Source organism: Ictidomys tridecemlineatus, chromosome 12, assembly GCF_052094955.1.
Source record: "Ictidomys tridecemlineatus isolate mIctTri1 chromosome 12, mIctTri1.hap1, whole genome shotgun sequence".
NCBI lineage: Eukaryota > Metazoa > Chordata > Mammalia > Rodentia > Sciuridae > Ictidomys > Ictidomys tridecemlineatus.
Genome location: NC_135488.1, coordinates 24,565,745 through 24,586,837, shown reverse-complemented (window position 1 = coordinate 24,586,837; position 21,093 = coordinate 24,565,745). Strand labels below are relative to the sequence as shown.

The 21,093-nt window shown below is 35.7% G+C and overlaps 1 long non-coding RNA gene across 1 annotated transcript in view; it reads left to right on the top strand.

Moving 5' to 3' along the window:
- The window catches only part of LOC144369559 (uncharacterized), a 33,501-nt gene extending 13,625 nt beyond the window's left edge, over window positions 1-19,876 (top strand). The window contains exons 2-3 of the long non-coding RNA XR_013429346.1: window positions 16,879-16,947; window positions 19,743-19,876. This is a non-coding gene — a long non-coding RNA (uncharacterized LOC144369559). The remainder of the gene's footprint in view (window positions 1-16,878; window positions 16,948-19,742) is intronic.
- Window positions 19,877-21,093: the final 1,217 nt, after the last annotated feature.

The following is a 21,093-nucleotide window of genomic DNA, read 5'->3' as shown; positions in this document are numbered from 1 at the left end:
CAGGGCAACCCTCAGTAAATATAAAGCGGTGGAGATAATACCATGCATTTTATCTGATCATAATGGAATGAAACTGGAAATCAATGATAAAAGAAGGAAGGAAAAATCCTACATCGCATGGAAAATGAACAATATGTTACTGAATGATCAATGGGTTACAGAAGACATAAAGGAGGAAATCAAAAAATTCTTAGAGATAAATGAAAATACAGACACAACGTATCGGAATCTATGGGACACAATGAAAGCAGTTTTAAGAGGAAAATTCATCGCCTGGTGGTCATTCCTCAAAAAAAGAAAAAACCAACAAATAAATGAGCTCACACTTCATCTCAAAGCCCTAGAAAAGGAAGAGCAAAACAACAGCAAATGTAGCAGAAGGCAAGAAATAATTAAAATCAGAGCGGAAATTAATGAAATTGAAACAAAAGAAACTATTGAAAAAATTAACAAAACTAAAAGTTGGTTCTTTGAAAAAATAAATAAGATCGACAGACCTTTAGCCATGCTAACAAAGAGAAGAAGAGAGAGAACTCAAATTACTAACATATGGGATGAAAAAGGCAATATCACAACAGATGCTACAGAAATACAGAAGACAATTAGAAATTATTTTGAAAACCTATATTCCAATAAAATAGAAGATAGTGAAGACATCGATAAATTTCTTAAGTCATATGATTTGCCCAGACTGAGTCAGGAGGATACACACAATTTGAACAGACCAATATCAATAGATGAAATTGAAGAAGCCATCAAAAGACTACCTACCAAGAAAAGCCCAGGACCGGATGGGTATACAGCAGAGTTTTACAAAACCTTTAAAGAAGAATTAATACCAATACTTTTCAAGTTATTTCAGGAAATAGAAAAAGAGGGAGCTCTTCCAAATTCATTCTATGAGGCCAACATCACCCTGATTCCGAAACCAGACAAAGACTCCTCAAAGAAAGAAAACTACAGACCAATATCTCTAATGAACCTAGATGCAAAAATCCTCAATAAAATTCTGGCGAATCGAATACAAAAACACATCAAAAAAATTGTGCACCATGATCAAGTAGGATTCATCCCTGGTATGCAAGGCTGGTTCAATATACGGAAATCAATAAATGTTATTCACCACATCAATAGACTTAAAGATAAGAACCATATGATCATCTCAATAGACGCAGAGAAAGCATTCGACAAAGTACAGCATCCCTTTATGTTCAAAACACTTGAAAAACTAGGGATAACAGGAACGTACCTTGACATTGTAAAAGCTATCTATGCTAAGCCTCAGGCTAGCATCATTCTGAATGGACAAAAGTTGAAGGCATTCCCTCTAAAATCTGGAACAAGACAGGGATGCCCTCTATCACCACTTCTATTCAATATAGTTCTCGAAACACTGGCCAGAGCAATTAGACAGACGAAAGAAATTAAAGGCATAAAAATAGGAAAAGAAGAACTTAAATTATCACTATTTGCAGATGACATGATTCTATACTTAGAAGACCCAAAAGGGTCTACAAAGAAACTACTAGAACTAATAAATGAATTCAGCAAAGTGGCAGGATATAAAATCAACACGCATAAATCAAAGGCATTTCTGTATATCAGCGACAAAACCTCTGAAATGGAAATGAGGAAAACTACCCCATTCACAATATCCTCCAAAAAAATAAAATACTTGGGAATCAACCTAACAAAAGAGGTGAAAGATTTATACAATGAAAACTACAGAACCCTAAAAAGAGAAGTAGAAGAAGATCTTAGAAGATGGAAAAATATACCCTGTTCATGGATAGGCAGAACTAACATTATCAAAATGGCGATATTACCAAAAGTTCTCTATAGGTTTAATGCAATGCCAATCAAAATCCCAATGGCATTTCTTGTAGAAATAGATAAAGCAATCATGAAATTCATATGGAAAAATAAAAGACCCAGAATAGCAAAAGCAATTTTAAGCAGGAAGTGTGAATCAGGCGGTATAGCGATACCAGATTTCAAACTATATTACAGAGCAATAGTGACAAAAACAGCATGGTACTGGTACCAAAACAGGCGAGTGGACCAATGGTATAGAATAGAGGACACAGAGACTAATCCACAAAGTTACAACTATCTTATATTTGATAAAGGGGCTAAAAGCATGCAATGGAGGAAGGATAGCATCTTCAACAAATGGTGTTGGGAAAACTGGAAATCCATATGCAACAAAATGAAACTGAATCCCTTCCTCTCGCCATGCACAAAAGTTAACTCTAAATGGATCAAGGAGCTTGATATCAAATCAGAGACTCTGCGTCTGATAGAAGAAAAAGTTGGCTCCGATCTACATATTGTGGGATCGGGCTCCAAATTCCTTAATAGAACACCCATAGCACAAGAGTTAATAACAAGAATCAACAAATGGGACTTACTTAAACTAAAAAGTTTTTTCTCAGCAAGAGAAACAATAAGAGAGGTAAATAGGGAACCTACATCCTGGGAACAAATTTTTACTCCTCACACTTCAGATAGAGCCCTAATATCCAGAGTATACAAAGAACTCAAAAAATTAGACAATAAGATAACAAATAACCCAATCAACAAATGGGCCAAGGATCTGAACAGACACTTCTCAGAGGAGGACATACAATCAATCAACAAGTACATGAAAAAATGCTCACCATCTCTAGCAGTCAGAGAAATGCAAATCAAAACCACCCTAAGATACCATCTCACTCCAGTAAGATTGGCAGCCACTATGAAGTCAAACAACAACAAATGCTGGCGAGGATGTGGAGAAAAGGGTACTCTTGTACATTGCTGGTGGGACTGCAAATTGGTGCGGCCAATTTGGAAAGCAGTTTGGAGATTCCTGGGAAAGCTGGGAATGGAACCACCATTTGACCCTGCTATTGCCCTTCTCGGACTATTTCCTGAAGACCTTAAAAGAGCATGCTACAGGGATGCTGCCATATCGATGTTCATAGCAGCACAATTCACAATAGCTAGACTGTGGAACCAACCCAGATGCCCTTCAATAGATGAATGGATAAAAAAAATGTGGCATCTTTACACAATGGAGTACTATGCAGCAATAAAAAATGACAAAATCATAGAATTTGCAGGGAAATGGATGGCACTAGAGCAGATTATGCTTAGTGAAGCTAGTCAATCCCTAAAAAACAAATACCAAATGTCTTCTTTGATATAATGAGAGCAACCATGAACAGAGCAAGGAGGAAGAGCAGGAAGAAAAGACTAACATTTAACAGAGTCATGAGATGGGAGGGAAAGGGAGAGAAAAGGGAAATTGCATGGAAATGAAGGGAGACCCTCATTGCTATACAAAATTACATATAAGAGGTTATGAGCGGAATGGGAAAATAAACAAGGAGAGTAATGAATTACAGTAGATGGGGTAGAGAGAGAAGAAGGGAGGGGAGGGGAGGGGGGATAGTACGGGATAGGAAAGGTAGCAGAATACAACAATTACTAATTGGGCATTATGTAAAACTGTGGATGTATAACCGATGTGATTCTGCATTTGGGGGAAAATTGGGAGTTCATAACCCACTTCAATCTAATGTATGAAAATATGATATGTCAAGAGCTTTGTAATGTTGTGAACAACCAATAAAAAAAAAAAAAAAAAAAAAAAAAAAAAAAAAAAAACAAAATTCCATGAGAAAAAAAAAAAAAAAAAAAAAAAAAAAAAAAAAGATTTGAAGCAAAAGGTTGAGAATACGTCAGAAGTTTGTGGCCTGAGTAGCCTGTGATGCTAGCATTTCTGTGCAAGATCAAGGTTCACAAGTGAGTAGACTAGAATGCATGAAGTAAACCGAGTTCACTTTTAGACCAGCTTAGTTGGGATGTGCTTGTCCAGATATTATGTTCCTGTGACTATTCACTTTACTCTATTCACTAATAGAAGCCTCTCTAGGAACTAGCTATTTTCTTTGCTATGACTTCCAGAGCCTAGCATTACTGTACTTGGCACATCTGTGAATGAATGCATATAGGTGGCCATGCATAGCAGGCACGGGATGGATCATTTGATCAAGAAATATAGATTAAGGAGCCCCATGTAGAGCTAAGTGATTGATAAGTCGTGAGATTTATTCTTATTGGCTAAAAGACTTTTATGAAAGTTCAGTTGTGGTGTGGACCTGTAATTTTCATGTCTAAGTAACCAAATTGTGCCTTTTTGCCCTGCCTAGAATTTAATGCCAGTAATTATCTGTTGATAATCCTGCCAGTGATTTTGTGTGTGTGTGTGACGGGCAGATTAGAATCAGACTTTTGATAAATAGGGAAATGAAAGTAATAAGGCAGAGAAACTCTATTTTTTTTAAGAATAACTGAGTTATAGGATGAAATCTTGGAAGTGATTTCAGATCACTTCTGTAAATTCTCACAAAAGATGTTTATAAAACACTTGGAACAATATATATTGTACTATGAGAATGTGCTGTGATCTACTCTAGAGATACAAATCAGGGAACTTAATAAATCAGGTCTTATTTGTGAATGGAAAGGACTGAAAGTTCACCTTAAAAGTAAGAATTCAGTTGATGTCAAGATTGTGTATTCTAAGTAGCAGAAGTTAATGTAGTTCCATTTTTTATTCAAAAATAAAATGATTACTGATTTCATATTTTGGCATCTTGAAATCTGACTCCTGATTCTTATCTCTTAATAGTTATTGGAATGCCAGTCTAGAATGGAATTCAACTTTGATATTTTTACTCTTTAATTTTAAGATGACTGTGCTTCTAATTCTGTCTTCACTCCATATTCAGTAAAGCCAAATTATTTTTAGCTTAAGTATGCCATAATTTTTATTATTTAAATTTCATAAAATCATAATTGTGTTTATATAAATTAGTAATATTACTCTCCTACTTGGGAGAGGCTGTTTGTTTCTTTTAAAAATTAAGGCAAAAATATAGTATTATTAACTTAGAGGCTAAATATTTTTGTCCTACCACCCTATCATATAACACAATATCATAGTCAGTTGCATATTTGTTTGTCCCTTGGTGTATGTGGGAAATTGGCTTCAGAACCCTCCTTGGACACCAAAATCTGCAGATGCTAAACTCTCTTATATAAAATGATATAATATTTGCATGTAAATTATACCCATTGTTCCAAGTACTCTCTATCATCTCTAGATTATTTATAATATCTAATATAGTATAAATATGGTGTAAATAATTGTGATGTTTTATTATTTAGAGAATAATGACCCTCCAAAAAGTCTGTACATGTTCAGAACAAAAGCATTTTTTTTCCCAAATATTTTTTATCTGCAGTTGGTCAAATCCATGCATGTAGAACCCTGGAATATTGAAGACCAATTTTTAAAATATTTATTTCTTTTTGTAGTTGTAGTTGGACACAATACCTTTATTTATTTTTATATGGTGCTGAGGACTGAACCCAGGGCCTCTCATGTGCTGCGTGAGTGCTCTATTGCTGAGCCACAACCCCAGCCTACCAATGTGTTTTAAACAATTATGTTTATTGTCTCAAATCTTTCTATTCCCTGCAGTATATGTGAGCCTTTTAAAATTTACTTTTTTTGCCAAAAAATTTTCAGATGCAGCAGTGTCTTTTAGCAAGTTGTAATTGACATTTATAAGAATTCAAATTAAGTTATAGCATCTCGGCTTTTTAAATTACTGTAAGATACAGTGGTTTTTTTCAAATTAAAATGCTACAGGAGGGCAGTAATTGACAGTGGAGGTGTCGAGGAACCACAATTTGGCTCTTAGCTTCAGTGGAACTTAAGCTGTATTGTTATTTCACAATATTAATTACAATCAGTATCAGAGATGAGATGTAATGTTTCATAATTTTAATTATAAGTGGTTAAATGTCTTTGCTTGTTTTTTTACCAATTTACCTAAAGCAAACCATTTTCATTTGTAAAACTACAAAAAATCAATAAATAGAAGATGCAATAACTGAATACTATGGTTGTCTTCTTCATCTTTTGTTTAGTGCATATTACTTCTCAGTGAAGATAAGAATACTTGGATATTGTGCTTGCAGAACTCATGTCTAGATTCCATGGTTACTGAACACTTAGGATTAGTAATGTTTAATGTAGATATGAATTTGGGTATGATGTGTTTGAAAGACATGTAGAGAAATCATGTCAGTCAAAATTCATTAAAAGCTCATTGTTTAGCAAAATTATACCTTTGAGAACACAAAACATCACAGTTTTGAAGAATCTGAACAAATTTAGAAGAAGAGTAAATTTTTAAGGGAATCTGAAGCACATACCATCCACAGTTACCACTAACAAGTGATTTTTATAGATTTTTTGGGTACCTGGCATGAGTTCCTGGGTTCTTTTTTAAAATTATTCATTAGTTATAATCAGTTATACATGACAGAAGAAAATGCCTCATTTCATTGTACACAAATGAAGGAGATGTTGGATTCTTTTAGATAAACAACCTTAAAGGGCAGTATCATTGCAAGGGAAAAAGATAGTATAAGGTTTTCAAATGGCTGCCCTTGCTATGCTGTAAAAGGTCTTGTATATTATGGCAGAGCTATGGATGGTTCTATTTGTGGTGAATAATTAAGCTTGTATCTTCTATAAAATATAGTAATTTCCATTCTTGGTCCAGTTAGCTGAGTTCAGTAATGAAGAATATGCTGTTACAGAATATTATTTTTGATATCAACTGTTAGAGAATTTACTTAAAACTTTCTATTTGTCATTGGTATTTAAAAAAATAATAATTTGGGGTCTGTCTTTTCATATCTTTTTATATTTCTAAGCCAGAATGACTACTTAGAGCTGGCAGACTCCATACTTGCTGTGTGTGGAAGTAATTTTTAATCTCTGTTCTGAGTTCACTTAAGATATGAGAGATACTTGTCATTTTGGAATTCTAAGCTGTTAGTATACAGTTCTTCAGTCATGTTATTGAAATTTATTATTTTAACCTTTAATTAGTAGAGTCACTGTTCTTGGCCATCTGTGGTCTGCTTCCATTGCTCTTCTTTCATTATGTGATTTAAGTGTTGCTAAACATTACAAATTATTCCAAAAAAGACATGGAATAACTTTGTAATTTGGTACTGTCCATTCTGCATAAAATCCAGCCCTTTTAACCATAACATACGGAGAGCACATGTGCAGTAAACATTTATTTGAATTAATGAATTGCTTCAGGGCTGCTTTCCAACACAGTGTTTTCAGTATTCAGTGACTGAGCCTTCAGTACTGAGAGTTTAACTAAACATTCAGACTTCATTTGAAGCCAGTAAACAGACAACTGTGCAATTCAGGGAGATCAATTTGTTAACTTTTCTATCCAATAGTAATTTAGGTTTTTTTTTTTAAGAGAGAGAGAGAGAGAGAGAGAGAGAGAGAGAGAGAGAGAGAGAGAGAGAAAGAAAGAGGGAGGGAGGGAGGGAGAAAATTTTTTAATATTTATTTTATAGGTTTTGGTTAATACAACATCTTTATTTCATTTTTATGTGGTCCTGAGGATCAAAGCCAGCACCGCACGCATGCACGTTACCACTTGAGCCACATCCATAATCCAGTAATTTACTTTTACAGTCATGTTTATATAGAGTAAATGTCAAAGGAAAAGGTGTATTTGAAGCAGTTACATGAGTAAGTTTGCTACAGTGAAAATTTTCGGTATGCTAACAGAAAAGGGACAATGTAAAATTGATATATAATTCAGGTAGCTCTTTTTAAAGAGTTTTATTGAGATATAATTGACATCCAATAAACTTCATGTTTAAAGTGTATGATTTAATCACTTTTGACACATATTTACACCCAAGAAACCATCATAACAATGAGGAGAATGAAAAGATCCATCACCACCCCAAATTTCTATGTTTTTCTCTCCTCATGGTCCTCTGTCCCTTTCTCCAGGCAACCTACTGATCTGCTGTCACTATAGGTTAGTTTACTTATTCTAGTGTGTTATGTAAATTAAATTATATCACATGTACTCTTTTTTTTTTTTTTGGCTCTTTCACTCAGTGTAATTATTTTGAGATTTGTCTCTGTTTCTGATTATACCAGTTGTTTATTCTTTTGAGTGCTCAAAGTATTCCATTGTATGCATGTATCTGTTCAACATTGACAGCCATTTGGGTGTTTCCAGCTTTTGGCTCTTAGAACTAAATATATCTGAACAACTGTATTACAGATCTTTGTGTGGATTTATGCTCGCTTTTCTCTTTGGAAAATACCCAGAAGTGATATAAATAGACGATGTGGTAGGGTATTTTTAATTTTTAAAACTGCAAAACTGTTTTCAAGTTGTCATTTCCTTTTACATTCCTACCAGCAGTGAGTGAAGAATCAGTTGCCCCAAGTCTCCATCTTAAATACTTACTGTGGTAGTCTTTTTAAATTTTATTCCTCTAATAGATACATAGTATTACCTCATTGTGATTTTTAAAATATTTTTTTAGTTGCAGATGTACACAATACCTTTATTTTTTAAATTTATTTTTATGCAGTCTTGAAGATTGAACTGAGTGCCTCATATGTGCAAGGCAAGTGCTGTGCCACTGAGTCACAACCCCAGCCCCTCATTGTCATATTAATTTGTATTTTCCTATTGGCTGATGATGATGTTGAGCATATTTTCACGTGCTTATTTGCCATTCTTTGGTAAAGTATCAAATCTTGTATGCTATTATTTATTGGGGTATTTGGTTTTCTTATTTATTGTTTTAAAAGTTCTTTTTATATACTGGATACAAATTCTTTATCAGATTTATGATATTTTGTCCCAGTCTGACATGTTTTACATTCCCCTAGCAGTCTCTTTCAAAAAACAGATGTTCTTAATTTTGATGAAATTCAATTTACTAATTGTTCTTTAATGCACTTTTGGTATCATATATAAGAACTCTTTGCCTAACCCCAAGTCACAGAAGTTAGCTCCTGTTTCCTTGAGGAGGTTTATTGATTTAGGTTTTACACTTAGGAATATGACCCATTTTGAGTTAATTTCTGTATGTGGTACAAGGCAGGAGTAAAAATTCATCAGTTATTATATATGGGTTTTTAGTTTTCAAGCAACATTTGTTAAAAATGAACATTGTCTCTTTGCTGAATTGCCTTTGTACTATTGACAAAGGAAGTTTTCTGTGTACATGGATCTATTTTGGCCTCTATTTTGTACCATGATCTACTTGTTTATCTTTATATCAGTACCACATTGTCTGAATTACTTTATCTTTGTAATAGTGTTTGTCTTATGATTTTTTTTTTTTTGCAAAGTTCTTTGGACTGTTCTGGGTCCTTTGCATATGCATTGGAAGTTTATAATCAGCTTACCTGTTCATACAAAACAGCCTGCTGGGATTCTGAGATATTGGATCTATGAATCAACTTGGAGAGAATTGACTTCTTAACATCATTGAGTCTTCCAACAAATGAACATGTTATTTCTTCCCATTTGTTTAGATTTTCTTTAATTTCTCTCAGCAATCTTTTAAAGTAGAAGTCTTTCATATCCCTTTCAAATTTGTCTTAAATATTTGACATTTTTGATATTATTATAGTATGTTTAAAAAATTCAATATAAAATTTTTCATTACCAACAGAACAATTCAGTTCTGTATCTAGGTCTTGTATCATGCAGCTTTGCCAAACTCACCTTCTAGCAGTAGTTTTTTTTGGGGGGTATATTTCATTGGATTTTCCTATATAGATAATCTCATCATTTAAAAATATAGCTTGAATTCTTCCTTTCTCACTTGAATGTCAATTTTTTTTTTTGCCTTATTAAAGTAAGCAGAATCTCTGGTATATTGTTGGATAGAAATGATGGGAGTGGTCATCCTTATCTTGTTCCTTATATTAAAAGAAAAACATTCAATCTTTTTAAAATTATGTGTGCTGTTAAATATAGGTTTATTTTGTGGATTCTTTTTATCAGAATGAGACTGTTGTATTCCTAAGGTTTTTATTGTTGTTGTTTTTGAACGAAGAATGGGTATTGGATTGTTATTATTTGTTTGCTAATATAATGATGTGCAATATGTTTTGAATGGCAAACCAGCTTTGAAATATTACCATGAATCTCATTTAGTCATGAGGTATTATTCATTTTATATATTATTGTATTTAATTCATTTAAATTTTGTTTGGGAACTGGATGTGGTGACATACACTTATAACCCCAGCTACTCTGAGGCAGGAGGTTCACAAGTTCAAGGCTACGATAGGTAACTAAGTGAGACCCTGTATCAAAATAAAAAGGACTGAGGATGTGGCATTAGCCTAGCCATATTAGAGCATTATCTTAGCATGTGTGAAGCCCTGGGTTCTATCCCTTTTTACAACCCCTCACTCTCCCCACAATTTTGTATAGGATTTTGCACCTGTGTTCATGAGAGGTATCACAACCTCTTGTAATGTCATTGTCTGGCTTTGATAGCAGGTTAATGTTGGCCTCAGAATATGTTAGGAAGTATTTCCTCCTTTTCAGTTTTTTTATAGAATTGGTATAATTTTTTTTTCCCTACATGTTTGTTGGAATTTTCCAGTGAAGCTATCTGGATCTGAAAAAAATTTTAAGGGAAGATTTTCAAGCTACCAATTCTCTTAAATATAAACCTGTGACTACTCAATTCAGGTTTTCATTGTAGGTGAGTTTGGTGGTATCTTTTTAGAAATTTGTTGTTTTTATTTAGGTTGATGGATTTATTGGCATATGTCCTTTTCATAACTCTACAAACTGTGGTGATATCATCTTTTCTTTCCTGATATTAGTAATATGTATATTCTCTCTTTTTTCCCTCATTAGCCTAACTGGAGGTTTCCACTTTTTTTTTCTGTCTTCTCAAAGAACCAGTGTTTTATTTATTTATTTTTTAAAATTTTTTATTTATTTTTTATGTGTGTGTGTGTGCTTGGGATCAAGCCAGGGCCTTACACATGGTAAAGACACACCGTACTACTGAGTTATACCCCAGCCCAAGAACCAGCATTTAATTAGTTTATTTTTTCTCTATTTTCTCTACTTTTTTCTGTTGTTTATATATTGATCTTTCCTCTCTTTATTCATTACTTCTTTTTCTCATTTACTCTCTGCATGTGATTTAATTATTTATTTTACCATATTTAAAAAATTTTATACATAAATTATGCTTCTTTGAAGATTGTGATTTAAATTATTTCCTCCCTGAGACATAACAATATTGAAGCACAGAGAAGTATGCTGTAGCTCATTGGTAGAGTGTTTCCCTCACATATGAGGCACGAGGTTCAATCCTTAGCACCACATAAAAATAAATAAATAAAGATTTAAAAAAGAGGAAATAGAAGAAACTAATGTTTGGGGTACCTTACTTTGTTGAAATCTGTGGAATAATTTCTGAGAGCAAATCCTAAGTGTTATTTTTTTTGGTACTTTCTTTTGCTTTTTTGCAGTGGCAGGGATTGAACTCAGGGATGCTCTGCTACTGAACTACATCCCCAGTCCTTTTTATTTTGGGGCAGGGTCTCAGTTGCTGAAGTTTGCCTTGAACTTCTCACTCTACTGCCTCTGTCTCCTGGGCAGCTGGGATTATAGGCTTGCACCTGTGTGCCCAGTTTTCCGGTGTTAGTTTTTTTTAGATGGACACAATACCTTTAATTTATTTACTTATTTTTATGTGGTGTTGAGGATCTACAGGAGAAGAACATGACCCACTGAGGACTGGAATGTAAATAAAATTTTTTATTTCAAAGGGGTTTCCTGGAATTAGTGCTTAATAATTCAATTAGAAATGGTGAACATGAGCCTAATTAACCTAAAGATGTCATGGCAGAGGATACTTGAGAGTTTTATGTTATCCTACTGTCAGTTCAAAGTCAAGATTTTTTGCGATCTTTTTTTAGATCTTCAAAAAAACTGAAGTTCAAGAGACCCATGCTATTATCTTTTTAGAGAGAACACACTTTTTTCTTTTCCTCCTTCACATCACTTCTAATAAACTCATTGCCTGCCACTCTGATTGATAAGTTTGGAGACATATATCTTGATTAAAAAAAAAGTCTGCATTTGAAGGGGGTGGTCTTCATTCTATCTCAGTTTTTCAGAGTGCCCTAGCCCTGTATCACTAAAAGATCCTTGCCACCCTAAGGGCTATCAGAGACTCCCTGGAGTACCTTCACTTCATAGTTTATACTGCTCTCTAGAGGGAAAAGACACAGGGGATGATATTCACTAGGCCCTCCAAAAAAATTTAGACATGGTGGCTGTTCAAACCTTTTGTTAAGCAGTTATGAAACCCACAAATAGGACAATATAGGAGGTTAGAATGAGGACAAATCACACCAGAAATTCTTAAAGGAAGAATTTCAAATCAGATATTGTGATAAGGTTTCTGTACCTGGGAAGACAAAGAGCAGAGACAAATTGTTCTTATTTTTCAAACTGTCAAGTTACACTTGTCTGCTTTTCTCTCATGTGAAATCCTCACAAAGAGAAACCAAAATCTTTAATCTGACATCCAGTTCTTGGAGAATACTGCATTTATTTGAAATGAACAATAGAAAAAAAGAAACAGTTGATAAGGCAAAGAGGGAATGCTGGCATTAAATATGTGAACAGAGCTGGTGCAATGATGCACTCCTGTAATCCCAGTATCTTAGAAGGCTGAAGCAGGAGGATAATGAGTTCAATTTTGGCTTCAACAAAGATGAGGTGTTAAGCAACTCAGTGAGAATTTTTATCAAAATAAAATACAAAATAGGGCTTGAGGTTTGGCTCAGGGGTCCAGTGAGTGAATACATTTAGTATGACTTGTTATCCAATGACAGATAAATAATCCACTCACTATTGACTGGATGCCACAATTCAATCACAAGATACCAGCTAGTTTCTATGTGGAAAATACCTGGTATCTTATAGACAGTGTGGTGAAGATGTTCCTGCACCTCCTGTCTGACTGGGTCACAGTGTGGTGGATTCTGTGGCAGGGCTGCACCACCATGGGTAATTTTTAGTGTTTTGTTTAGGGCATACAACAGTCAATAATAAAAGTACATGTGTCCTGAGATTGCAGGAAAATTCCCAGAATGAGATTAAGGATACAAATAAGATATGTCTTTAGATGTATTTTAGTATCTCTGACAATACAAACAATACTGTTATTTCTTAAGATATTCACAGGGAAAAGATTGCAAATCAAGGTTCCTGAGAAAAGCTTAACAATTTACACTAAGCCCCTCATTCTAAAGCCACAACCTATCCAACATACATTCCTTTTACTAACAGAGCCTTCTTTGCCCTACACAGGAATTCATGATGAAAATAGGAAACACATAGTTAATAGTAATAGCAAATGAGTTGAAGTGCAGAGCCTGCTCTTTAATTAAAAATTATAAGGAGATAAGAATTCATAATTTGATGAAGGGCCAAAGAAACTTTTTCAAAAAGCAGTTAAATAGGTCATGTGAAAAAAAGAAAATTAGTTTGGAAAAACAAAATAACGTAAAATTTTATATAGATATATTTTAAAGTCAGTTCAGAGTAGTAGGCTTTTAAGTAATAGGCTTTCACTCTTTTTAAGTGTGTATTACTAGGACTTTAGTTCAGAAGCAAAAAAGCTTACCAATAATAATAGGTATGCTTTAAAGTCAAAAGTTAATAATAGGTCATGATACAGGTAGTCAAGTTGCATAGTCTAGTACTTAGTGATTGAAGTGAAAATGTAAAAGCTTAATCATGATTGGCAAAGGTTACAGGAACATATTTTAAACAATGTGTTCAATATCTTATGAAGTTAATATATGTCAGAAAAGATTGCAACTCTTGAAAATTATGTAAATGAAATAAGTTTTGGGCTTTGATGCTATTTTAACTACATGAATAAATACCTGTAAAAAAGGTATAAAAATAAAGTCCCCTCTATGGGCCTCAGATCCTTCTGAAGGCTGCTTGTAACTTTCAGCCTGTCATCCTGTCTCCTCTTCTTTTGCTGAGGCCACATATCCTTCAGTACCTAATGCCATTCATACTTCAGGACCCCTGGATTCCTGCTAGGGCTGGACACTGGAAATAATAATTAAAGTATTCTTCATTTAAATTTGAAGTTGACTCTGTTGATGAACTGTATTGAATTGTAGAAAAAAATCTATATAGACATAATGCCTGTGATTTGTGCTAATATTCTAATAGTACCCCATACCAAAGAAAAAACAGACATCATAATTCTATTATTATGCTCAAGGCAAAATTGCAAATAATTTATTTTTAATTCCTTATCCTCTAGGTTCTGGAATACTGAGAGATCTAGAGACATGGCACTGTTCATCTCTTATTTATTTTATTAAACTAGAAACTTTGAAATTTTATTTTTGCCCCATTTTTTTGTAGAGGAGTAGGGACAAAGCTGCCTCAGGGAATTACTTATGAGTTGAAGTCTCAAGCTCTTTCTCATAAGGCCAGAGAACAGAAATATTAAATAAAATTTTAAAGTAATTGTGATACTTAATTTTTATATAAATACACTTCTGTCTGGGCTAGATCTAAATATTGAGAGGAAACTCTGATTCCAAGGCTGTGAGGCATGCCTGTAATATTGTAATATCAGTTACTTGAAAAGCCATCAGAGAAGAATTTGAGACCCTTCTCCAGGACTCTATCTATGTTTCTATTAATCCTTCAGTCTCTTCATCTGTGGTCCTGGGACTTTGTAGTGAATAATACCCATGGATCTGATCTCCAGTTTTTTTTTTTCTAATGACAATTGAACTCAGGGGCACATGACCACTGAGACCATATTCACAGCCCTATTTCTATTTTATTTAAACATGTCATCTTGTGAAGGAAAATTTCTAAGCTGATTCTAAGCTGCAAAGCCTGAGTTAAAGTGTAAAAGACCCGGCATTGTAAAGTTTCCAAGCTGCAGAACTTGGGTAAAAAAGTGAAAGACTAGGTATTGTTAAAATTCCTCTGCTACCCCCAGAACCTATAATCCCTGTAGATGTTAGGACAATATCCGAACTGGTACCCCTAGAACCTATAATCCCTGTAGCTGTTAGGACAATATGCGAACTGCCCAGTAAATGTTCCTCCTGATCCTCTGGTTGTTTAATAGCTAAGGGCTCTGAGTAGCTCAGCACGTAGGCAACCAGGCCCCAAATCCAATCAGTTTGAATATGTACCCCGCTTAGAAGTTACCAATCACCCATGCCTAGCCTATTAATGCCACTGAATGTACTAATCATGTCTCAGAGTTGTTGTTCAATTTTCCTGCGCCTCATGATGATTTGTTCTGATGTATGCAAAGCCCCCCCCCTCGCCCTCTCCAAAAAGTGTACTTAAGCTCTGCTTGACCTCTGCTCTGGGCTCTGTGCTGCACTATCTTCCTGAGTGAGCCTGGAACCTCAGCATACTGAATTAATAAATCCCCTTTGCCAATTGCATGAAGTCAGTCTCTTGTGTGGTCTCTTCCTCCAACGCTTCGCTGGATCCTTACAATCTCAGTGAGGTTCTTAGTGCCTTGCCATTGCTGAGACTTGCTTTTTACTCACTGTCCTCCTGCCTCAGCCTCTCCAGTTGCTTGGATTACAGGCATGCACCCCTTCATGTTGTGGATCCCCAGTGTTTGATCTACAAAAACAGAGCAAACAAAAACCTGTCTTTGTGTCCTTATTTGATTCTGATCTGGATGAAATTCACTATCACTCAAACAGTAGGCCTACTGTATTAAACAGAAAGTGTAGATATGTAAATCAAATCAGGTTAAATTTAGGAAGCCAATTTTGAGTGAATTTGGAAAGTTGGAGACTATCCCCTGAGGGATATTATCAGGAAACTGCCCCTGCTCCAACATGTTGCCAAGGTAACCTGCCCCAGGAATTTCCCCTCCCTACAGAGAGCTATAAGATTTTTAATGTGTCCTTGTACTCCATCCTGCCCTCCCCCCTTAAACCCACCTATTTCCCAACTTTAGGCCATCCCATCAAGCATTTTGAGGCCTAGACATATCCTCAGGAAGGAGAAAGATAAGGGGGCAAAGGCAAGAGAACAAAGGAAGCCTAGGACATATAAAAAGGGCAGAACACCTTGCTTCTTGAGATACCCTGATACCAGCTATGTCCTGTAAGGATCTGGCGAATCCTTGGAGAAAGAGACCACAAGAGACCAGCTTCATGCAATGGGTAGGAGTGAGTTTATTGAAGAGGATCCTAATTCAGCGCACTGAGGCTCAAGGCTCACTCAGGAAGAGAGAGAGGCCCAGAGCCCTGAGGAGAGGTTCAAGCAGAGCTTAAGTACACTTTTTGAGGAGGGCAGGAGGCTTTGCATACATCAGAACAAATCATCATGAGGCATGGGAATATTGAACAACAACTCTGAGATGTGATTGGCACATTCATTGGTGGGAACAGGTCAGGCAGGGGTGATTGGTCATTCAAACTGATTGGTTAAGGCCCTGTGACAAACTGCAGAGGGCCCTAGGCTAAATGGCCAGTAGGGCATTGTCTTAACTATCTCAGGAATCTGGGTGTTACAGAGGAATTTAATAATACCTAATCTTTTACATTTTAATTCAAGCTTTCCAGCTTAGAAACTTTACCCTTTCCGTCCCACTTCTCCCTTGTGGGAGAAGTCTATGTTACTCTTTTCTAAATAAACCCTGCTTTGTATGCTTGCCTGAACATGCTTCTCTAATGTTCAAACTTCAACATGTGGGAAAGTAAGACTTGTCACCAGTTACCAGTGGTGTCACTACCAGCCTCAATTTTGGAGGAAGTTCCTGAAGCCCTTTCCAATCTGTCTCTTGGGTGAGAACTATCCAATCAAGACACAGCCAGTGATGAGGGGGCAGACTTCCACAGTGTTCTATTCCTTATATTTTGGAGTCTACCATTCATTGAATCCATTTCTATGCTTTCAGGTTTCTGTGCTACACTGGAGCTGAAAAAAATATAAGGGGAACACTAAGCATCCTGAAATCCAGGAAATGGTAAGTGTGTGTTCTTATTTTGAGACTGAGTAGGGAGGCTGTTTGAAGCCAGTGGGATTGGCAATGGTGGCTGGAAACTCCTCATAATTGTCTCCAGAGTCTGGTGGGTAGAAGGTCTCTCCTTGGCAGCTTGGCCTTTAGTTTTATCTGACTAGTGGAGCTTAGATCAGTATTTGAGACCTCAAGTCTTTTGTTCCATAATTGTATGGTATTTTCAGGGCCTTCCTGAATTCCTATGTGGGCATCTGTGTGCCATTATCTCAGCATGTCCCCAGAATATGTGGTGAAGACTGGGATAGTCATCAGAAGAAGACCCCAACTTCATTAGTTGTGTTCCTGTGTGAGAGAAGCTGTGGCTTTTTTAGGGACCCCTGTTCTTGTTCCTCCTAAGTGTTTATTGTTGTTGTATACATGTTTATTTATTTTAGACCATGAATTATTCCCAGGGGTGTTTTTCTACTGACCCACATTCTCAACCTTTTTCTATATATTTATGTAGAGACAAGGTCTCACTGAGTTTCTTAGAACCTCACTAACTTGCTCAAGCTGGTTTTGAACTCAGTATCCTCATGCCTGCTGAGCTTTTTAAATGTAGACTAAGAAGTAACTTAAATCCTGAATGGCTATCTGATAGTTTAGCTATTTATAGGTCTGAGATTAAATCCAAAATTTCCAGCTCTCTTTAAATTCTCAAAAGCAGGTTTCTTGCTCAACTTGATTGAGAAAAAATAAAATAAAATAAAATAGATAGTAAATGACAATGGACATCTTATTTAACCACACCTGAAGGTTAATGGATAGATATGTTAATAAGCACCATTAAGGCCTATTAAAATTGAAAGAACTTTTGAGATTCACTTGTGGGAATACCTTCAACCAAATTCTTTGTCCTTGGGGTGAACCCAATTGGAAGTCACTGGAAGGAGGATGGGATACCAAAAGGACAAACTTCAGCCTAGTTGGTAATAAGAATGTCTTTTTCAATACTCATTTTAAATAGATTTTAACCAATGCTCTGCCAAAAAACATATTTAAACGTCGAACCTGACACAGAAAAAATGGGTTCTTGTGCTATCACGCCCTCTTCCACATTTAGGGAATTGTATTTCTTTTTGCTAAAATAAATCCTATTCTTTTTACTATTACCTTCACGGAGTGTCCATAGATTTTATTCTTCAAAACTTGTGAGACAAGATCCCAGAGAAAATTGGTTAAATGGGAAATTTAGTTTCATCTCAAAACTTTAGTTTCAACATAATTATTTTTTCCCATGTTTTGTTTTAAAGGGATACTTTATTTATATTTCTTTTTCTCCAAGAACTGGATGGCAATTATAAAAGATTTTGCTTTATCCTTGTGGGACTTTCACATAAGAAAAAAGCAGAAAAAAATAAGATGACATTAAAAATGATGACATTTTTCTTAATAAAATAATATAGTCAATGTGTCCCAGTCGCCAGGGGCAAAATTGCAACATATGCAGTAAAGGAGAGAAATAAAAAATGTCCAAATTCTTCTGCCCCTTTCAATGCTTTATTCACTCAAATTGCTCAATGTGAAAGGGTAAAGTTTCTAAGCTGGAAGGCTTGAATTAAAATGAAAAGATTAGGTATTATTGAGTTCCTCTGTTACACCCAGATTCCTGAGATAGTTAAGACAACACCCTACTAGCCATTTAGCCTAGGGTCCTGTGCAGTTTGTCACAGGGCCTGAACCAATAAGTTTGAATGTGTACACTCCCCCCCCAGGAATGACCAATCACCCCTGCCCGAGCTGTTCTCACCAATGAATTTGCCAATCACGTCTCAGAGTTGTTGTTCAATTTCCCCACGCCTCATGATGATTTGTTCTGATGTATGCAAAGCCCACCTGCCCTCTCCAAAAAGTGTACTTAAGCTCTGCTTGACCTTTGCTCTGGGCTCTGAGCTGCTCTCCCTCCTTGAGTGAGCACAGAGTCCCAGCCCGCTGGAATGGATCCCCAATAAATATCCCCTTTTGCCAATTGCATGGAGTCAGTCTCTTGGGTGGTCTCTCCCTCTGACGATTCGCCAGACCTTTACAAATGTATTTATACTCTATAGGTTCTTATTCAAGAAAATAACGATCCTGAATGCTTGGCCCTGCAGTAGACATAATTCATTCCCAGCAAAAAAAATAGGTTGATTAATTTACTGCTAAGAATTCTAGATTAATTCTAAACACTGCAAAAGTCACTTAATCATGACAGGCTAGTGATAGACATTCCCTCTGTGTACTAAGTTTAAATGTCATAACAAAATTATTAAGCCTTAGGCTTTTAGTCCAGCAGATGCACACTCACTCAGACCATGGTGACCAGATCCAGAACCAAGGCAGGCTTCTCCTGGCTTGGAGTGGACAGCATGTTGAGGAGAGAACCTTTGGAGAAGTTGTGGCTTTCACCAAAATTCAGATGAAGTGGTAGAGTTTGAGAGAAGAGAAAATCATGCAGAGGATCAGAAGAACAATGACAAGTGATGGTATGTCAGGTCCTCATCAGGCTCTCAGCTTGAGTGCATCCTAGTTTCTGCTGGCTAAATCCCTGCTCATTAGCTCTATTATTTATACTAAATTTGGGGGCTTTTAACCTCTCTTTCAATTCTTATTATCTATCATGGGATTTCTCCAGGACATTATTTACCCTGGGGTCAGAAACTTGTGGTCTTGTGGTCTCCACTCTGATTTTCTTGTCTTTCTCTGTTATCAGGCAAATATAGCCTGCCAGATATTTCACTCTCTTTATCAGGTTAAGGGGAAGTAACTTTTTTTTTTTTTAGGCCATACTGGAGGACTCTTTGGGTGTGCCTGGTGTGACTGCATGTTTCAAACTGGAGTTTTTAAAATGGAGTTGTTTAAGCTCAGGGCTAAGGCCATCCTCACAGTCCCAATTAAAGACTTTTAAAAAATGTAATGGGACCTTAATTGATGTTTTTTACTCCATATATGTAAGACCACTTTATTAAAATGACCTGTAGAAGCATTCCAAACATTTCCAGCAAACATCTTTGTCCTAGTGTGGAGGAAAATAAAGATGGGACTGGACTTGATTTAAACTATAAGGAAGTTTAATCACAAGGGCTAGATTACATAGTGAATCTGAACATCAAAAGCCATGTGAGAAACCTGGTACATTTAAAAAAAATAGTTATCAATAGACTTTGATTTTACTTATTGATATGTGGATCTGAGGATTGAACCCAGTGACTTAACATGCTAGGCAAGCACTCTGTTACTGAGCTGAAACCCCAGTCCTAACCTGATACATTTTTAATAACCTGTTTTACATAGACATTAACCAGTAGCTTTAATACTTTTTCCATATCTGTTTGGATTGAATTAATAACCCAGAAATCAGTAAAGCAAAGAATCTAATTTTATCTCCAACTGTGGTTTCAGATATCACAGTGTGTGAGTTAAGATTCCCCTTTAAAGAACTTAACTCTGTGTTGTGTTCTCATTCAAACCTCCCATATTTGCCAAGTCCTTAGTTTTAGAACAGTCTGACATAAGGTGTCCACAGATATCAATGTCTCTTAGCCTATTTAGAAAATATCATTATCTGAGTCTTGTCTTCTAGAGATCAGTTTGAACTATAAGTGTAGCATCTAAGGGGAGTAGTTCAGTGCTATGAAGCTGGAATGAATCTTTTGATGTTCCTTTCATCTAAAAAGATATTTTTTTTGGGGGGTGCATACTAGAAATTAAACTCAGAGGCACTCCACCACTTAACCTCATCTCCAGCCCTATTTTACATTTTCTTTGGAAAGAGTTGCTTAGTGCCTTACCATTGCTGAGGCTGCTTTGAACTCTCCATCCTCTGCCTCAAACTCCCAAGCCCCTGGGATTAGAGGTATTTCCCACCATGCCTGGCTGGCATTTTATTTATTTTTGATTAGATACTGTAAATAAAGCTACAATAAAAATGGAATTGCTGTTATTTCTTTGAGAAAAGTTTTCCAATTCATTTAGATGTGTACCCAGAAATATTATTACTGGATTATATGGCATTTTTTAGCCAGATTTTTTAATATTATTACTACTACTATTATTATTATTTATTATTATTATTATTATTAGTTTGGTCACTATAGATTAACCCATGGGCACTTTGTCACTGTGCTATACACT